Source organism: Crinia signifera, chromosome 2 (assembly GCF_055691185.1).
Source record: "Crinia signifera chromosome 2, ASM5569118v1, whole genome shotgun sequence".
NCBI lineage: Eukaryota > Metazoa > Chordata > Amphibia > Anura > Myobatrachidae > Crinia > Crinia signifera.
The window spans coordinates 374954972-374977269 of record NC_139218.1 but is presented as its reverse complement, the minus strand read 5'-3'; the positions used below and the strand labels follow the sequence as shown (position 1 = coordinate 374977269).

Here is a 22298-nt window from a genome sequence, read left to right as displayed (position 1 = left end):
TCTTGTAGCAATTTTTTTACAGTGACAATTATGTGCACGTCAACCTACACATCATCAACCAATTCTTTGTATAATATATAACACCTGTTCTGTTTTACTGTAGGTGTTTTAAGTCAGATCTTTTACTGCTACTATTACTGTTTATGTAAATGCATTCTGAATGACAGCAACATCCTACCATCCTTCTACAAGAATATATAACCAACTAGGTGATTTATCGTGCCCCGTGCCCCCCCCCTCCCGCAATTCACGGACCCCCTGCGCACCCCCCCCCCCCATGATTCACGCCCCCTCCCACGATTCAAGTCACCCCCCGCACACACCCCCCTCCCGCAATTCGCAACCCCCCTCCCGCAATTCACGCCCCCTCCCACGCTTTGCGGACCCCTGCCCTCTCCCGCGATCCGCGGACACCTACGCCCCCTCCCTCCCTTGATTCACGGCACCCACCACGCCCCTCCCACAATTCACGGCACCCCTAAGCCCCTCTTTAGTCCCCCGTATACTCACACACCCCTATCACTACCCAGCTTCCTGCTCTCCTGAACCGTAACTTCCACCACTGGGGAGTCGCTGACTTTGTTTTGCCCACATGCCCCTATCATGCCTCATAGCCCAGCCTCCTGCTCTCATGTACCCTAACTCCCACCCAGTAGGAGGAGACACTGACTCAGGGCCACCATCCTGTACTCCTGTACTGCCACACTGGACCCTCACCCACTGGCAGAAGCTGCACAGTATCTCCCACCCTCCTCTTTAGTCCCCCTTATGTCCACACACCCCTATCACTACCCAGCCTCCTGTTTTCCTGTGTCGTGACCTCCGCCAGTGGGGAGCCGCTGACTCAAAAACACCCTACTATACTATTGCACACACACACACCTAAACAACATGCACACACAGCCCCCCCCCCACACCCACAAATGTCACTGTACCATCCACACTATCAATGTACATCTTACTCTGTAACCGCTTTTTAATTAAACAAAACAATACACACCCCCTTCCAAATCATATGCTCTCTATTTAACACATTTCACCTATAACTCAAGTTGCAATACAGGCCATCTTTCATACAATTCTAACCATCTTTCTCATATACAAATGTTCACAAATTAAGGGGGCGCAGCCCCTGACGACGGTGTGAAGAGCGCCCGTAGGGCGCGATGAATCACCTAGTTTACAATTATTTGCTTTTGCTTATACACATGAAATGGGTTGTGTTATATTAAAATCTGCGAGGCTTAGAACCACAGACCGACGAGTTTATTTACCCAGCTTCTATGGATATAAAAATGAACACAAAACAATTAACGAATGCAAGGTCACCCTTCTGTTCATTTGTAGTTAATTTCCTCACAGCGCTCGCGTTTGCTTCATATACATAACTAGCACAAACTGGTGCTCATCCTACAAGCCAACATTACACAATCAGATTATGCCAGAAAGAATTTAACAAAGTCATAATGATGAACACGAACCGAATGTCAAGTACGCTGATCTCAAGTGGCACGCTCTGCCAGCCAATTTCACCTCCTGCGGAGCAGCAGTTGTTGGCTATTGAGAAACAGCACAAAGTATTTCAGACGCGCACAGCATGGCTCTCGGCTCCTCTACACAAATTGTTTACATAATGCGACTCATCATCATTGCCAAGCCCTCTGCACCTCTCTCCCCGCAGTGAGCCCCCTCCCTGCCTCTGAATGTTGAATTCTTCAAGATATCAGCTTTTTGCCGGTTTTAATGTGAAACAGACTCCAGCCGTCCACTGCCAGCACAGCGTCGCGTGTGCTGATCAAAATACTGCAAATGAGAAGGGCCGTCCAAGCCTTTCCCTCAACACATTTCATTGTTACTCCACTTATAATCCCGCCAACAGCAGGGCAGCATTTCAAGCCTTAAGTGTTATTTTCCCATCTCTGCCAGCCTTTTATTGAGCTCGAAGAACCGTACTGGTCACTTTTAGCCTAATAAGGTTAAGGAGCCAAGTATTTGCTTAACACACACTAGAAGGTTTATTTACTAAGATGGGAGTTCTATTGAAGATGGGACGTTGCCCATGGCAACCAATCAGATTATACTACTTATTTATTTAGCACCTTCTAGAACAGTGGTCCTCAACCCCAGTCCTCAGGATCCCCACACAGTTCATGTTTGTCAGGTCACCTGTGCATTTTTAAACTGTCACAGTTGGTGATGACCTGGAAAACGTGCACTGTGTGGGGTCCTGAGGATAGATAGTAGAAATGGAGAGTGATAAGCAGCCAACCAATCAGCTCCTACCTGTCATGTTACAGGCTGGATTTGAAAAAATGACAGGTAGGAGCTGATTGGTTGGTTGTATGTCAGGCGGCCAAGCAGAGTGCAAGGAGGTGGAGCTGCTCAGCCAGCCATTGTCTCCAGGTACCGGGCAGCTGAGCAGAGAAACAGGAGGCTAAACTGCTCAGCCAGCCTGTCTCTCTGTGTGGCTGGGCCGGCCCATCAGGCCATGAGCCCTTCTGGCATTGGTCTATTTTATGACCAGACAGATGACAGTTTACTCTTTGTATTTTTAGTCCAAGTTTTAATCAGCGGGTGAGGCCACACCCCCATGTTTGTTCATTCCCCCTCTACTGTACGTACTCCCCATTTATTTTGATGGCCCAACAATGGGGCAGATGGAGCTGCAGCTCCAGGGCTCCACATAAAAATAAGCCAGGCATCATGACAGCATCTTGGCCACATGGTTGCAATGCTGGTATTTCAGGTATTGCTCAGCGGCAGGCAGGGCCCCCTTGCCGAGGGGATGGAGGGGGGGGGGGGTTCACGGGAGACTTCCTGCATTCCAATAATCTTGCCCCCCTTTCCAGGGGCCGGGAGGGGGACCCAATATCCAGGATCTTTCTGGCCATTCCGAGAGGGTAGTCAACCCTGCATAACAGGCCCTTGAACATTTCCAGCCCTAAGACCATGAGCCTCTTAATCCAGCCCTGTTGTCATTCCAGCTGCTGCCCCTCACATATAAATAAAGTTTTGTTTTAACTATTAAAACAGAAAGAGCGAGGAGCAAATAGAGGCATTTTTTCAAAGAGAAGAGCTTTATGTTATGAGTTTATGAACGATCTGCAAAGCACTAAGCTAAAACGCATAGCGCACATCACAAAGCTAACCTACGAGGCTTCGGCGGAATCCAGGGAGCAGCATTAAAAATTAACTTTAATAACAACTTCTCTTCTCCCAGCTGTTATTACAATTTCTAGTTGTTACTCTTGAGATGATCTCCTCTAAGCACCATTTTCACTATATAATTTATCTCACGCCTCTGCAAACTCCCCACATTTTGCAAAATACATATCTTGCTCTTAATGCTTTCAATCCGTACCTCCCGGTAGGCTTTTGTTACGAGGACTGAACTGTCAGCTGCATTTAAACGTAATCCTGTTGTCTGATGGCGTCCTACTCGAGTGTATAAATGGTACGATTTCCAGAGAGGGACGAGCGAACACTCTGTTTGTGCAACTTCAAAAGATCTTATCCCAGAATTAGCAGAGTTCCAGGTATTAACACTGTTTGAACATTATCCTGAAAAATACTGTGCAAACAATATCTTCTGCGTAATAATAAATTACAATTCTGCCAGGAAGTCAATATTGTCCTACTTTGCTTGCAGATAAATACAGACACCCCCCCCCCCCCCGCCCCCTCCACACCACCACCACCTGTTAAAATGTCAACGCGGCATGTACAGCGACTGTTATATCTTACATTTAAATCTCCTTCTATCTCTCTATTTCCCTGGTGCTTGGGCCTGTATTCCTTCTTCAAGATATTAGACTGAAATAAAACTGATTACTTACGTGAAAGAGACGAAGTTAAACGCGACAGCTTGTGGCTTGAGTCATATTGGCTCTGTGTGCTTGTCCTCTCATTGCTAATCTAAATACTTCATGTTTAATCTTTCACCATATAATTCAAACCAACAGCGGCAGCGAATGTTCTCATTGTGGGGAAAATAATGCACGTCAGAAAATAAAATAGTATTTCTGCTGATAATTTCTTAGCAATGGCAGGTAGGCCTAATCTGCCGCAAACAGTGTGGTCTCATTGATCATCAAAGGCAAAGGCAAGAGGACTAAATAAAGAATGTTGGCGCAGTAACGTATTACGCAGATACCGTATTGATGCGTCACCAATGATTGGAATGATGTAGCAGAGGTTTAGGGGGGTTATACAGTAAGGATGTCAAAATATTTTTCTAACGGGCAAAACCATGCTGCATTGCAGGTTGGGGGTGGGGGTGGGGGGCAGGTGTAATGTGTGCAGAGAGAGTTAGATCTGGGTGAGTTATTTTGTTTCTGTGCAGGGTAATTACTGGCTGCTTTATTTTTTTCATTTTACACTGTAATTTAAACACACCTCACCCAAATCTAAAGGACCCCATACACTGGTGGGAGCTTCTAGCTGCATTTTGCCAGGTGGCAGCGCTGGATGTGGCTTCTGAATATTTTGAAATGACTGGCAGGACACTGATTGGCTGAGAAAATTCTCTCAGCCAATCAGCGGCCTCCCATCTGATTGGCTGAGAGAATTCTCTCAGCCAATTAATGTCCAGCCAGTAATTAAAAAATATTCAGCAGCTGCATCCCAACCCGCTGCCTGTCAAAATGCCGCCGCAAACTCCCAGCTGCCACCGCTGCTCGGGCGGACCGCCATTTCCACCACTAGGAGCTTTTACCAATGATCAACACAAAACACTGTACAGGCAAGGACTTTATGGGTTCACGTCATACTTATAAACAACAAGCGAGTCATCAGGGGGTGGGTAGTCATCAAGGGGTGGGTTACGTGGTGCCGTGATTGTGATATCATGATGGTTTGTGGGCCCCATAGCAAAGTTTTGATAGGGGCCCCTTATGCTGTTAGAGATGGGGGGGGGGGGATTTTCAGACATACACACAGAGCAGGGGTGGGGGCAGGCTGTTACTTGCAGGGGGGGTGGGTGATGGCAAAACCAGTGGTGTGCATGAAGTGGAGGGGAGGGGGGTGAAATAGAAGTAGCATTAACTGTTGAGCAGGCCGCCCCCTAATCAGTTACCTGCCGCCCTGCCAAACACACGCCCCCTATCACCCAAACCCCTTGCTACACTGCGACCGGATCTGTGCGCTTACACATCCGCTCACATGCGCCCGCAAAGAGGAAAAATCATTAGATGGCCTCCATCAAATCAGCACCCAGTGTTTATATGGGCACGCCCACTGTTATCGTGAAACGCTGGGTGTCCACCCCTGACTGCCAATCAATGTGCTGATGCCCCGGTTATTGAAAATCTCGCCAAAGCTGCTCGCTGCGTGCGCGGTGGGGGGGGGGGGGGTTGCACATGTGCATTAGCACCTATGTGCATGCACATACCCCCCCACCATTGGAGGTGGGGCCAAATTAGGCACACCAGGATAGCCAGTCTTGCACTAACTTTATAAGGAAATGCACAAATGTACAATTGTGCACAATTAGCAGTGCAGTATAACATTTAGGACCTTATTCAGTTCCGTTCGCAGATTTCCTGCATTCACATTGGGGTCTGATGGTTGCGCTCTGCGCATTTGTATATGCAGGGTGCGTGCACCCACGGCAAACAGACTGTTCACCCAACACAGTGGGCGGGAGGGGAAGGGGGCGCCGGGCAGCCCCCTTCCTTTCACGTCTTTCGACGGTCTGCGACTGGATGTTACTGAAAATGGTAACATCCATTCGCAAGCCCCAGTGGGCGAGTCGCCCTTTGCAAATGGGTGGCGGCAGCCATACATTCCCAAGGTGGGTTTGGTTGATTCGCAAGGTTGCGAATTCGCATCCGAGTGAATCAACCAGAATAAGCCCCTTATTGTGCTAAAGATTAAGAAGAAAGGCAAAAAGTTGAAATAAATTAAAAGGCTATTTTCAGTAGAGACATTACATAGGACTTTACATTAACTCCTTTACTTTACGTGGCATCTGAAATTTCATCTGTTGCCCCACAGATGCCTAAATTGTGTTTGCACCAACAAAACAGTGTACAGGTGTGAAGCATGTAACATACAAAAAGAGTAAAAAATATGGTAGTGTTTCTTTAACAATCTCAGAAAGCTGCAAAGACTTGGCCAACAACAATGCTAGCTGGTTACATCTCCAGAAAGCAAAGTCTAGCACAATAGTCCGCTCATTGCAGGGCAACACATGCCGCGACAAGTAGGCAATGACAATTAGGCCTGGGTCATTGGGTTAATTAGATATTAATTGGGAGCTTTGGTCTAATGAGTAAAAGTAACCATGTGTCACTGTCTTCATAATTATGTAATGATATTCAACCAGGTATAACTTTGTTCTCAAGAGAATTTAATTAAAAAATGCCAATTAAAGGGATAAAGGGAAAACACTATTTATAAGAAGTTTCGTCTTATTTTTATGCCAGCATATGTCATTCCGGTCAGAGGATTTATGTATTGTGTATTTCCATTAATCAAGTATGAAATATATTGGTTAGCAACTCAAGGACACATTAATCTACCCTCTGTAGTGAAACGCTGCCCCCAGTGGTCAAATAATAAATTCTGTATGATATGGGTTTATATTGAAAAGAAAAAAACATTATCTTCAACTATTTATCAGTCCTTATTTGGAAATAAGGACACCCAACATACAGGATATGAGAATCGATACTGTTGGACAGTGATCCCAGAAAAAGGTCCCTAGATTGGAAACACGAGTACAGTACAACCACTTTCCAAACAGGGACAAGAGGGTGGCACCAGCAAAGTATCTAACTCCCAGGATCGTATCAGGTCATTTAAACTGCATCCTGCTCTGCCCCCCCCCCCCCCCCCCCCCCCACTGTATACAAGATAATAAGAAGGGTACAGTATCTGAAGATCCAATGGTCTACTGAGTGAGCCTCCAGATGTAGTACAATACTATCACACAACCGATCCAAGCAAATAAGTGGAAATGCCTCCAATATACAGTATATTGCATCAACCTTTCACAGTGCACAAGTCACTCACAGTGCAGTTGGTAACACCACCCAAATGTCGTTCTGTAGAAGAAGAAAAACCCGGAATGGCACCTCGTTGTTTTTGCTGTGCAATATTTCTTATGCTAGGTGCACAACAGAATGACTTGACCTCAATCCTGTCAATTTAGATCCAATTCCGACCGATTGTATGTAGATTTTATGTACATTTGGCATGTTTTGTAATTATTTTTGGTCCGATTCTGATCCGATGCGCGTCCCCGCCAGTCATTTGGTCGCTTTGTGGGTCCTACCTGCAGCAGGTAGGAACCGTCAATCCAACTCCAACCGGGTGTCCATCGCACGCGGTCACATCCGGATCGAATTGAGATTGTTTGGCACAAAAACACATTTTTAACAAATGGGGATCTCCTGGGAAGTTCAAGGGAAATCGTTTCGCGATCGTTAACGACGTGGTCGTTCTGGTGTGTATCCTACATTAGTGCTTGTGGCCAGGCCACCTCTGTGTGTTGTTATACTCTCCTAGGTTGCCCACGGATAGTTCCAAATACCCGATCATGAAGATAATTTTGAAGACAGTGTGGGGGAAATTTACTAAGATGGGAATTAGACTTCACATGTGATGTTGCTATGGGCAACCAATCAGAATCTACTTCTTATTTAGTTAGCACCCTCTAGAAGACAGTAACCAGGATCTGATTGGTTGCCCATAGCAATATCACATTTGAAGTCTAATTCCCATCTTAGTAAATTTCCCCCTGTGTATTGGATCGAGTGATCCTCTTGGGATTGGCTACTTGGTAATTCCCAGCTGACTCTGATTGGGGTTTCTTTATTGTGTTTAAAAAAAATGTGTCGTTATTTTATTTATGCAAGACTGGCAGTTGTTTTAGCTGTATAAGAGACATTTTAGAAGGCTAAAAGACAAGGACTAGCAAATATACTTGTTACACATACTAAATGTAATTTAAAATTTGGGCCCAACTCAATAATAAGGGTCTTACATGTGTTCCTTATAATAAAGTGGGCAGCTAAGATGCAACTGCAAACCTATTCAAATTATAGTCTGTAATTTACTCTTTCTCCAATCTTTCCAGGTTCTGCGCATTTTGCCCCGTTATCTGCACAGTGTGGATTGGCCATTCCATGGCATAGGTTTTACAAGATCGACATTTTATCAAGATGTCATCTTGTACCATTCACAACTTCCTCATTTCTCATTTGTACATTTTTTTTATTGTATTTTTCAAGTATTAATCATTGATAGGATGATAAAGACCGCAGGACACTGTTGCATTTCCTTTAAAACAAATAAATATGAAGCAATCTTAGACCATACAAATGATCTTGTATATGAATAACAGGACTTATTATCAGATTCAATTGATTGACATCTCTTGCATACTTAAACGACTTCAGGAATTTTCGCTACGCTCGCCATGTAGTCCACATGGATAGTAAAGTATGAAAAAGCCCCAAAAATGTAAACAAAGTTACGAAATCTCCTGTCTACATTTTGACCATATTGACCGTTGCCCATTTTGACCTACAGTATTGTATGACATTCACTTTTGCCGGTGTTGACCTATTGAATGTCGACATTTTGCTGTTGACCCATTGACTGTCTGACTGTAGGGTGTAGGCGTTTCAATTCACATATCGAAAAAAACAGTCAAAAATGGTCAATCAAACTAATTGGTTGTATCCATTTGGACAGTTTTTAGTCATTTCGGAGCAAATGATTAATTGTAGTTACCGTTTTTCGTCTTTGTGACCAAATTTTCAGTTGTCCTTTTGCACCCATAAATGACCAAATTTTTGTTTCGACCATCCTGATTGGACAATAAATCTCTCGATGTATGACCGGCTTAATACTAGCCAGTGCCTCCCCATCCATTGACCTCCCCACACCTCGCTGACTTGTACCATTAATATAGATAGGTTCAAAAATGCAATATATAACAAAAATCAATATACGTGTATTATTCTTCGCTATAATATACTATATTGGGTTTAAAAGAAAGGCATAGGAATTTATTTGATTCCTATTCCCCGCAGGACCGTAAGTAAACAAGCATGCGAATCCTTCCAGCATAAAACCGTACAGCGTAGTGTAGATCTGCCATCCTATTCCACCTTCAATAAATTCTGCTTCTAACAAGAGGAGATAAAGAGTTATTTATTGTGCATTATTGATTCATTCCAAAGGAGGACACCATGGGGGAGATTTATGATTCTTGAGAATTTGGAGGAGGAATTTATTACATATGAACAAAGAAAGCAAATGAGATATTCATTGTGTCAGTATAAGCTGCAGAAAATATAACTTGCTCCAGTAGGTGATAGATAATAATAACATCAAGGTAACGGGAACATGATACTGTACACACCGAATATTTTTTGGTGTATGAGAACATTTTAAACACAAACTAGAACTAGGCCTTATCAGTGAACGGACCAAAAAGTTTTGTAAGAAAGTTTAATAAATTCTATTGATACAAACATTTAATTAACAGTAATTTCATGCTAGATTTAATCATGTTAATTCTACAGAATGCCTAGAACCCGAATGGGGAGATTTATGTCATAACGTGGTGAAATAAGTAAAAGTGGGGCAAATGTATTAAGCCTTAACAAGAGATAAATGCAAGGGTGATAAAGAGAGATAAACGTCCAGCCAATCAGCTCCTTACTGACTTTTTTCAAACACAGTCTGTAACATGGCCGGTGATTGGATGGACATTTATCTCTCTTTATCACCCTTGCATTTATCTTTTGTTAATGCTTAATACATCTGCCCCAATGGCCTGTAAACCCATTCAGATTTTTGAAATGTACAGTAATTATCCTACTATTTTAGTAAATAATTAATTTGTGTATAATTTGCCAGTTGCCATAGTAATTAAAACAAGTCACTCACCTGTCTCTTAGATATTTTTATGAAACGTTAAATTATTATAGCTTGATGATGTTCTTGCATTCTTCGAAAACAGGCATGGCCTACCCATGGCTCTTCAGCTGTTGTGACATTACATATCCCAGCCACTGGTGAATCTATACAGACAGACAGACAGCCAATTGGCAATGATTTTTGAGTAAGAGAATGCTCCTGATTGGCTGAATAACTAGCGTTATGCAAAATAATCCAATAGACTAGCATTGCTTAAAAACATACTCATACTAGCAAAAAAGAAGGTATCGAAATCGGAATTCTTGTCATTCTCTTATACAGCACTTTTTGATTAATTCTATTCTAAACTAGATAGTCGACCAGGTTTTTGCATACAAAGCATTGGCGTTGCTGACCATGGTTCTTACTCAATTATTATTATTATTATTATTATTATTATTTTTGGGCCTATGCACAACATTCATAGCAGTATTTTGTTTTTGTGCATATTTGTCAACAGGCTTGTTTTGCTTAAATTTAACATAAGAGTTGTCTAATGAGGTCAGTGGTTCATAGCTGTCTGAGGAACCATTGAGGTCCATATCTAAGGTTCTCCTTATTTTCCTGCTATGCTATTCTGTTTCAAGTTATTCTACATGACTTGTGTGCAGCTCCTGGTGTACTTAATCACCTTTGTTTGATATTGTTTTGTGAGAACCAACATTTGATCTTTCCTGGCATAATTATTTTCCGTTTCAAATTAGCAATAGTGCACAATTGGATCACTCACTCGTAGATGCCTACAAAAGAAGATGTTTTTTGTTTTTTTTATTGTTCTTGACTCAATCTTCAGGGAGTGGATTAGAAATGACCTCTTACTTATATGATCATGGACCTACCCCAGTTGGCATCATCTTTACTTTAATCTTCCTAACCGAGTCGCTGATAACCCATTGAGTGCCAAGGTTGCTGCGAGCGATCCTCAAAATATCCGCTAAAAAATGCCAGCGTCGCTCATGGCGACTGTTCTTCTAGTATAAAAAATACAAACACAGCCAATTCAATCGATTGACGTTTAGTTAAAAATTGCACCCCAAAGGGCAGTCGCTGTGAGCGGCGCTGCCATTTTTTGCAGATATTTTAAGGATCTCTCACAGCAACAGTTAGGCTCACAGCAAAGGGCAAATAATCATTTTAAATTAATCTTCTGCCATTCACCATTGCCTTTGGCCAATAGCCAACGTATAACTCATGTCGTGGTCTTGGCATGTTGATATTTTTGTTCTTAATTTATTAACAACCTAAGAAAAAACAAAACGTGCAGTACTGTAGTTGTCAAAAGAATCAATAATACATAGACAGGCTTGTTTCTGTGGTATGTAATTACTTTTAGCTTAATACAGTATCTCAATCAGTCCTCGATCTCTCCCCCTCTATGTTTATGGACTTGTAGGATATAGTTAATGATGATTACACTCAGCAGGGATAGACCATGGAAGCTCCGGTCTAAAATACACAAACTTTGGCAAGCACGTGTATATAAGGAACAAGCAAATGTTGCCCTTTTTTTAAAACTTAAGAATAGGCAGATGAGAGTTATATTAGTAATTAGGTGTAAATGATCGATTGGATGGAAGAATAAAAGTGATGCACTGAGGCTGATGCTGAACTAGGAGCAAGGCGAAAAGAACTCCCAGCTGTACTGTAAATCAGCCTATCAAAATGAATAATGCACATCTTAGAACCGGAAAGGTCACTATTAAATTGGCAACATTAGTATCAATATTGCAGTTGAAAACTGTCTTGTAAAGACTCTAATCTCGCAGCCATTAAATATAGCTCACTAAATAAATAGCAATAAAATGAATATGGCCACGCACATACTACAGATAAACTGAAAAACTACAGTATTTATTTACAAACAGATATCATTTTAATCCAGTGGTGGAAATGTCTTACAGAAATGTTGGTCTATTCTATATGCACAAGTGGCAGTTTGGCCACAGTTCTCAGGGACCGGAACCGCCAGTTCTGCCACACCGAATGTTTGATAATGTGTTCCTCCCTCCCCCGACTCCATAAAAGACTCATCATTGGTCTCCCTGGTGAGTATGCAGTGGTGCTTATCAGGGGAAGCTGAAGAGGAGTGGCTGCAGCACAGTTCAAAATTCAAATAAGGGAGCCACACCCACTGCCAGTGAGTCAGAGAGCAATGGCAGTTGTGGCAGTTGGTGTGGCTCACCTATTTCACTGTTCCACTGGTCCTCATTAAGTTTAGAGTAGCCATCACTGGTGGAAGCAGCGATAGCACTGTATGTAAATTCAGAAGTAGATATGAAAAATAGAGATCTCCTTCTGCAGTAGTGATCTGACCTGCATCCTCGGACACAGCATTTCATCATTGTGACACCATCAGTCCCCCATGGGATGGGGTCATGCACTTCGTACATCACAGCATTGTGCAAGTCGTACATCACAGATCCTTTGTAAGAGGCCAGGATATCTCCATCCAATGACAGAGATCTCGCTTCTTCCCTCCCCCTAAATGACAGCTATACTGTATGCTCATATTTTCACAAATGAAGGCTCTGGTACTTGTGTATTATCATGGCGCCCCCCCCCCCCCCCCGATATTGATCGTGCAATGTTTTTATCGAATCGCATGCCATACACCCGATGGCATGCGATGCGATTTTAGCCCCCTATTTGATTAAAAATTGTATAAGCACCCTAATGGGTGCTTTTCAGCACCCTAATGGGTGCTTACAATGTTAAATGCACCCCCACACCACCCCCACTATAAACGTGAACCCGAAGCGTGGCGAACACAGCGAGCCCACGAGGGGTGGCGGTACGCGTCCTACGACCTTTTCATACCCCCACTATCCATGTCGGCGTGGAGTTGATTTTATAAAGGCCAAAGCGTGGCGAGCGCAGCGAGCCCCGCGAGGGGACGCATATACCTGTGAAGTTATGCACTCGCCACACTTTATAAAATCAACGCCACGCCGACGTGGATAGTGGGGTTATGAAAAGGTCGTAGGACACGTACCGCCACCCCTCGTGGGCTCGCTGCGCACGCCACGCTTCGGGTTCATGTTTATAGTGGGGGGTGAGGTGGGGGTGCATTTAACATTGTAAGCACCCATTAGGGTGCTTATACAATTTTTAATCGCATCCCATCCCATTGTATGGCATTGTATGCCATATACAATGTCATACAATTTTAAAATTGTATGACATTGTACAACATCGCGCGATATCGCATCGCATCACATACCATCGCATGCCAAATGGTATGGAATGCGATGGGCGCCGTGATAATACACAAGTACCAAGGCTCTCACCGGCACCCCAAACAAACACTGACATTTTGATGCCGTCATGTGTCTTAGGATTCGTTTGAGCATGTGCAGAACAGGTCCAGCACATGCGCAAAGAACCGCCCCATCTCTTTGGCGAACAACTCCCCAATATGCATAGACTTTAGTCTGATGACAAACGGCCTGATTCAGACCTGTTCGCTAGGCAGCACATATCCGTATATCCCGGCGAACGCACGCACGCACCCCCACCATGCCAAGCGAATCCCTGCATTTGCGTGCGAATGGACGCATACGCTTACACATTCCCTCGCATGCATCCGCACAAAGGAAAAATCATTCAATGTTCCCTCACCTTCAAATTATTTTTCCTCTGTTCGTAATGAAAAGTCAGCCAGGACTTACTTTTCATTAGGAACGCTGTCCTCGAAATTCGAGGTGGGTGCTGATGTCACATGATGTCAGCCGCCCGCCCAAAGAAGATGTTGACATGCCTGCATATGCAGGGGTACGCCCAGCGTTTTTTGTGGGAGTGACCAGGGCCAGAGCCACCACTAGACAGCTTTTGGCATTTGCCTGTGGGCTCTGGCCACAAGAGGGTGGTACTGAGTTGGAAAGAAGCACGAAAGCAGCCGCCCATCCATTGATCATCCCTGCCTTCACGGAAAAGTAAGTACTCTCCCCCACACTACCAGCACACTCCCCCGCCCCCAGCCACGAGTAGCACTCACCCCACGCCCGGTGGAGCAGTTCCGTGGCAGCCGCTGGTAGTCCCCCTGCAGAGTAGCGGTGGCCGCACCGCCTCCCCCCATGGAGTAGGCGCGAGTATCAGTAAAACATCCCCCCACCGTTTTGCCTGGGTCGCTGAGGTGCCTTGTACCGGCCCTAGTCGCGACAACAAAAAACGATGCACTTCCTCATTCCGCCCATTATGGATCGAACTCCGGTGGTTTGCACATTTGCATATTCACAAACCCCGACCATCAGGGACAGAGCCGAATCGAAGTCTGAATCGGCCCCAGTTGTCTTTATTTGGGCAGGAATCAAGTGAGTAAATTAAGTAAAGCTTTTGAAAATAAAAAAAAGGCAATGTTCCCCGTCACATCCAATAAGAATCTGTCTATCATTTTCTCGCATGCAATAGCGCAATGATAGACAAAATTTGATTGGTTGCTTTAGTAAATTTACCCCAAGATATCATTTTAGGGATCCCAAAGTCCAGAACGTGACAGCCTCGCTGCTTTCTAAAGCTGGTTTATGCATCCCAAGGAAACGACTTCACGGAAAGTTATTGCTGAAAATGCAAATGATTCCCCATAATGCATAAAAGTATCAACGGCAAATGTAGCAATCTGTAAAACGCATTAATTTCAAATGAATGATCTCTTGCATCAACATTTACAAGTGCAAACAAATTGAGGGAATAACATATCAAGCATATGCCACACTTGTCCTTGCTGGAGATGCCACATTTACTGTAGTGCTGTAACAGTTATACGGGATTTAAATTGCAGTTATAAAGGGTTTTGTTGTAGCCATGCAAATAAGAACTTTTACCATATCGCTCATTACACTTCTACATTTCAGCTCATTACGCTAAAACTGACTCATTTTATGGACTCATTTGCATGGCCACATGCGGAAACTCGACTCGTCTATCCTCAATTTAAACATCTTAAATGTTATACACAGTCTACGTGAACTGCTCTTTATGTGAGATTGAGAACTGCAGTGTCAGGTTCCCGGGATGATATTTCGGAAGAGTATCTATGCAGCGATACAGGGCCGCCTGGTTCATGTTTGTAAGTAAGGCAGAAAAGCGCACAACTGGGCAAAGCCATGCAGCACTGCAGGTGAAGCGGATGTTATGTGTGCAGAGAGATTGGGATTTGGGTGGGCATTTTTTTTTCTGTGCGGGGTAAATACGGGCTGCTTTTGCATGTAGTCCACAGCTTTGTTTTTAGAAATTTAGATTTTCTTGTGGTGTTTTCTCTTGCTTGTGTGGCATCTCATATAACAGGTTGTCTACTATTTAATGGTGCCCATTGTGATATCCATGCGGGAGAGCCAAGTTAGGAATGGTGGGACATGGTCCCACAAATGGTTTCTTTGTGTCCTTGCTGCAGAATGTTGTGATTGAATAGGTGAAATGGACTGGATCCAGGCCATACTTACCTACTGTACCTACTGGGTAAAGCCCAGATAGTAGACACTGCAGGACACTTTGGGAAGTGAGGTGAAATGGTCTAATCATTAGGCCCCACCCCCCAAATAGGGAAACACCTGTGATTCACCTGTCTGCGCTGAGAGGGCGGAGCTAAATTATGCGATTTGTAGTTGCTGGTGAGTAACATACGATCCTGCCCACTTCACTAGCAAGTCGGTAGGATGAGGGTGAGCCACCTACTCTTCCAGAGCTGCAGGGGACTACACAAAAAATCAGGAGCTTCCCACAGCTTCCAGGATGGTAAGCAGGGGTTAAAGTGAGGGGGAACGAGGTGGAACTGAGTTCCACCACCTCTAATGGTAGGGGGAACTGAGTTCCACCTCTACCACATAAGATGAACAACTGTGGACATCTCTTATATATTTGGCTACATCTGTCACTCAAAGTGTGCCTGAAGCTGTAACGCTGGGTGGAGCCTCTGACTCACATGACAGAGAACCAGCCCAGTGAGCCCACAGACAGTGCCAGACAGCCAGGGTCTGCCTCTCCATGTTACACAACAAAGACACAGCTACTCACCAGACACACCAGGTGAGCGCCCCACACCTCCATACCTCCCAACATGACCCTCTCCAGGAGGGACAGAATGCTCTGTTTGTGGACTTCCATCTTAATTTATGATTGTCATCACCTGTTTTAAACAGGGTAATTAATAAGAAAGGTGTTTAAGCACAGGTGATGGTAATCCATAAATTAAGAAGAAAGTCCAGAAACAGACTAATGTGTCCCCCCCCCCCCCCATTCACGGCAACCCCACGATAAAACGGCACATGCAAAACACTGACATGGCTATGGTCGACAATGAAAAAGGTTGACATGAGTTTTTGAAGATTTATTTTTCACTTTTTCACTGTTTTCATATTCATTCTCATGTGTCGACATGGACACCAATGAAGTGCCACACTTATGTCAACATTTACATGTGTTGACCTTTCTGTGTTGATTTTTTCTTGTGGCGATTCGCGGCACCCCCCAGCGACCCCCCTCCTGCGATTCACAGCACACCCCCCCAATTCGCGGCGACTCCCGCGATTTGCGGCCCCACCCCGTGACACACCCCATCCTGCGATTCGTGGCACCCCGCGACCCCCCCTCCCACGATTTGTGCCAACCCCCTAGGCCCCCCCTTCCTCGCGGTACCCCCCACCCCCCGCGACCCCCCCTACCGCGATTCCCCCCCCAGTCATTGCGGCAACCCCCGCCCCTGCGACCCACCCTCCCACGATTCACTGCATCCACCCACGACCCCTCCTCCCGTGATTCGCGGACACACCTCACCTCCTCCCCCCCCACCACCGCTCGCGATTCACGCCAACCCCAGGATTAAATGGCACATGCAAAACACTGACACGGCTATGGTCGACAATGAAAAAGGTTGACATGAGTTTTTGAAGATTTATTTTTCTTTTTGAATGTTTTCATATGCATTCTCATGTGTCGACATGGACACCAATGAAGTGCCACACTTATGTCAACATTTACATGTGTTGACCTTTCTGTGTTGATTTTTTCTTGTAGCAATTTTTTTACAGTGACAATTATGTGCACGTCAACCTACACATCATCAACCAATTCTTTGTATAATATATAACACCTGTTTTGTTTTACTATAGGTGTTTTAAGTCAGATCTTTTACTGCTACTATTACTGTTTATGTAAATGCATTCTGAATGACAGCAACATCCTACCATCCTTCTACAAGAATATATAACCAACTAGGTGATTTATCGCGCCCCGTGCCCCCCCCTCCCGCAATTCACGGACCCCCCGCGCACCCCCCCCACGATTCACGCCCCCTCCCACGATTCACGTCACCCCCCGCACACACCCCCCTCCCGCAATTCGCAAACCCCCCCTCCCGCAATTCACGCCCCCTCCCACGCTTTGCGGACCCTCTCCCGCGATCCGCGGACACCTGCGCCCCCTCCCTCCCTTGATTCACGAAACCCCCCACGCCCCTCCCACAATTCACGGCACCCCTAAGCCCCTCTTTAGTCCCCCGTATACTCACACACCCCTATCACTACCCAGCTTCCTGCTCTCCTGAACCGTAACTTCCACCACTGGGGAGTCGCTGACGCTGTTTTGCCCACATGCCCCTATCATGCCTCATAGCCCAGCCTCCTGCTCTCATGTACCCTAACTCCCACCCAGTAGGAGGAGACACTGACTCAGGGCCACCATCCTGTACTCCTGTACTGCCACACTGGACCCTCACCCACTGGCAGAAGCTGCACAGTATCTCCCACCCTCCTCTTTAGTCCCCCTTATGCCCACACACCCCTATCACTACCCAGCCTCCTGTTTTCCTGTGTCGTGACCTCCGCCAGTGGGGAGCCGCTGACTCCAAAACACCCTACTATACTATTGCACACACACACACCTAAACAACATGCACACACAGCCCCCCCCCACACCCACAAATGTCACTGTACCATCCACACTATCAATGTACATCTTACTCTGTAACCACTTTTTAATTAAACAAAACAATACACCCCCCTTCCACATCATATGCTCTCTATTTAACACATTTCACCTATAACTCAAGTTGCAATACAGGCCATCTTTCATACAATTCTAACCATCTTTCTCATATACAAATGTTCACAAATTAAGGGGGCGCAGCCCCTTACGACGGTGTGAAGAGCGCCCGTAGGGCGCGATGAATCACCTAGTTATGTATATAAGGGGCATTGATGTGTGATTGAATATGAATCAAGGGCACTACATGCGGTGTAATGTGTATACAATTGTGCTACCATGTGTTGTGGGACCACTATCCACAAACTCCCTGGCACTGGTCTAGGCTCTGCCTAATGGGGGGGGGGGGGGGGGTCGGTGTTAGGGAACTGGAGTTCCACCACCTCTCCAGGACCACTTTAAGCCCTGATGGTATAATACAGGAAATCGATATTTACTGAGTCTCCCAGACATTCCTGTAGAGTAGGCAAGTACGTCTTATTTTTCTTTTTTCTTTAGGTTATATATATATACTGTATTTTTTCTCATTCATACTTCTGCTAACTGACTTTCCATCACTGGTCCCATATTGCGTGTGGCCCTGACCTTTTGTCTAGTTACTTGAGCTTTAGAGATGAGCGATCGTGCAATAGTGAAGCCCACATTCTCTCCCAGGAGCCTCTAGTGATCACAGTTTCCCTTGGACATTCCTTGCTAGGAATACATGGGTCTATTGCAACTGGGGTGGAAAATGTATTAAGTTATACTGGAAATTACAAAAAGAATTACAAAAATGTAACTATGGGGTAGATTTATTAAGCTCGGTGAAGCGATAAAGTGTCTGGTTTTTATCTCTGGCCAATCAGCTCCTACCTGTCATTTTTCAAACAAAGCCTGTAACTTCACAGTTAAGCGTTGATTGGCCGGTGATAAAAACCAGACACTTTATCACTTCACCAAGCTTAATAAATCTGCCCCTAAGTACTGTAACCAGTGGCATAACTAGGAAATATGCGCCCCCTCCCCGCCGATTTCACAGGAGGAGACGGAGCCAGGAGGAGACGGAGAGTCGGGACCTTTGCACAGTGCACCGCACACACAAGTAATACGCGGTGCACTGCGCCGTGGTCCCGGCTCTCCGCTGCCACAGATAGCGGCAGCGGTGTAACCATAGCCCTGCAGACCGCCGCCACAGTGGGGTCTGCGGGGCTATAGTTACGCCACTGACTGTAACAATGACCAATGGAATTGCAGCTCACTAAAAGGCCATTTATGTCTTATGCCAGATATAGACTAGGCCAATGGTAATCGACCTCTCTGCCATAAATGCATACACACAATTTTCGGCCTGATACGTTGTGCCACACATCAAAACTGGGCAAGCATTTACACATGTGCCCACCCAGTTGTGATGTCAGTCTTGGACCCTGCAGTCAACAGACTACCTGTACCCAAAACAGGATGCACTAATATATCAGCAGGTATATCACCATCGGCCATGCTGCAGGTCGGATGTCATATATCGGTGAATTAGTTGATCAAAGACATATCCTAGGTACACACCACCTGTGCACAAGCCCACAATATATCGGACGTTCACTTGAACAGCCATTACATATTGGCCAGCTTAAGGATCACTTTTTGGTAGTAGTTAGAAATTAATCTAGATGTTAACATTCCTCGATAGTCATGGCAACCAAGAGGACGCACAATAGAGAAACAATGGCAGAACTGGAGCATTGTAATACCGGATCTTGGCGTCTCAGCCCTGAGAACCTTAAGCTGCATAAAATATAGCATCCACTCTGCTCGTCTCCTGTTTTCTCCTAAAATAGTGCATAAAGGTCATCTGACCATTAAAGGCCAACCGCACCGCGCAGTTAATTTATGGCTTTAAGATATTGTGCAAATAATTTTACAGTGTGGAGACAATTTTGTTAAGAAATCTTGGAAAATCCTGCACGGAAACGTAAGATTATTATTTCCAGTTCTGCCGGCCTGACATGAAAGCAATGACCCATATACGTTACGCGACTGCCCTGAATGAGCCTGGGCCGTGCACTGAGGGCCTCACACTCTATGAATGGATAAAGCACATGACTGCTGTGAACTGACAGAGATTGTACAGAATCCGTAGACTGAATGGATAAATCTATTTCATTTCAGTGGCAGCAACATCATTTGTTATCTAAATCAGATGTATTTCACGGCTGGCTGCCACTAGCTCAAGTACCTTCTGAATATATTGAAATAGAAATACACAGTTTTTATATATATATATATATATATATATATATATATATATATATATATATATATATATATATATATATATATATATATATATATTAAGTTGAAGAGTCTGTGTGCGTGTGTGTGTGTGTGTGCGTGTCCGTGCATTGCGGACACACCGTGGCACTCAGAGACACCAAATTTGGCAACAAGATACCTCTGGACCCGGTGGTGTGCACCTCAAAGCCGTTTTTGGGAAATTTCACTTAGAATTTTAAAAAACACCAAGTTTTAATTTTCCTTGACGGCGGGGGTGGGGAGGCCGGCGGGGAGGGGGGGGCGCCCCAAACCAAGCTACGCCACTGAGAACACACACACTTAAACATTGCCAGGATATGCACAGCACACTACACACACATATATACGTAGCGCACCTCACAAACTTACACATTCGGCAGATATACACACAACACAACACACACACACATAACACACAACTCACAGTACAACACACACCAACATTCACTACAACACACACCAAAAACAGTACAATACACAGAACACACACTTAAACATTGCACAGATACACACACATAACATACCTCTAACAGCACAACACACACCCACATTCACCACACACACCCAAAAAACAGTACAACACACACAAAACACACATTTAAACTTTGCACAGATACACAAAGACACAACACACACATACTGTATATACATAGCACACCTCACACACTTACGCATTGAACAGATACATACAATATAACACACAAAACCACATACATTACAACACACACACAAAAACAGTACGACACACACAAACACACAGAACACATAAAAAATAATTTGCCATTTATTTAACAGTCTGTGCCGGCAAATAAAAACTGTACCTAATGTACCATTTCTACTTTGTTCCCCATATCCGTCTCTCCAGTCCTCCAGTTGCACTGAGAAATCTTTGTCCTGGCCAATGCACCCATTGATCAATACAAAGTGGGTACACTGCACTCACCCTGTTAGTCAGTTGGATATCAGGCACTGCTCTGCCTTAAGGGTTTCCCAGACTCTTTTGGTTCATAGATAATGTTTGGTCGATGGGCATGAGCGCTGCATGCATTTGTTTGAATGTTATGAGTGTAAGAAGTTGAAGAATAAGACTGAGATGAAGATTTGTCATGTTATAGTGTACAATTTACTCAATAAATCGTGAAAAAAATATGTGTACATAGAAGTACAATCAAGAAATGAAAGTAGGATTAAAAAATAAATTATGATTCAAACTGATAATTGTTTGGATGGCGGTGGGTTGCGAAACAAATCTATAGTTGGAGGGGGGTATGGATATTGTGGGCATAATTGGTGTTTGGTACACTTACAGGGGGTACCCAGATGATGAGAAATTTTCACTACAGTGTCACCGTAGGGGGATTTCCAATTGGGGTTCAGGTGGTCTTTTAGGGACCCCTTTACAATTCCGTTGGTCTCTTCTCCTGGAGCCTATGGTCTCCCTCAGTGATTGACTATCATTAAGGGAGACCGTAAGTTCAATCAGAAGAGACCTACAGGATTGTAAAGTGTCCTTAAAAGATCACCTGGACTCCAATTGGGAATCCCCCTATGGTGACAATGTGACCGTGACACTGTAGTGAAAATCCCATCAATTGAGGGCCCCGTGTAGGTGTAACAAACACCAATTATGCCCACAATATACATACCCCCACCTATAGATTTGTTTCACAACCCACCCCATCCAAACAATTATCAGTTTGAATCTGAAATTATTTTTTAATCCTACTTTCATTTCTTGATTGTACTTCCATGTACACTTACATTTTTTTCACGATTTATTGAGTAAATTGTACACTTTGTAACATGGCAATGCTTTTTCTCAGTCTTATTCTTCAACTTCTTACACTCAAACCTTATCAATGCACCCATTGATGATTGTGATGGCTGGATCAGTGGATTGGCTCGGCGGGTGTAGGGAAGAATTTGGCCCATTGCACCCATTCCCAGTGGGGCATTACAGTGGTGCGGGTAGCGTGCGTCGCGTCATGACATCATGTGGCCAGGCCCGTGGACCTGCTCCCACACTCAGGGGCTGCCCCACTGTTTGGTAGAGATGCCCGGTGCATGTGCTTTACAGATCCCCAGACCTCAGAGACTGCTGC

The 22298-nt window shown here is 44.6% G+C and overlaps 1 protein-coding gene across 1 annotated transcript in view; it reads left to right on the top strand.

Annotated features, from left to right (window-relative positions):
* Positions 1 to 22298, top strand: part of CNTN5 (contactin 5) — a 1198205-nt gene that overhangs the window by 489442 nt on the left and 686465 nt on the right. The gene's annotated exons all lie outside the window — the stretch shown is intronic.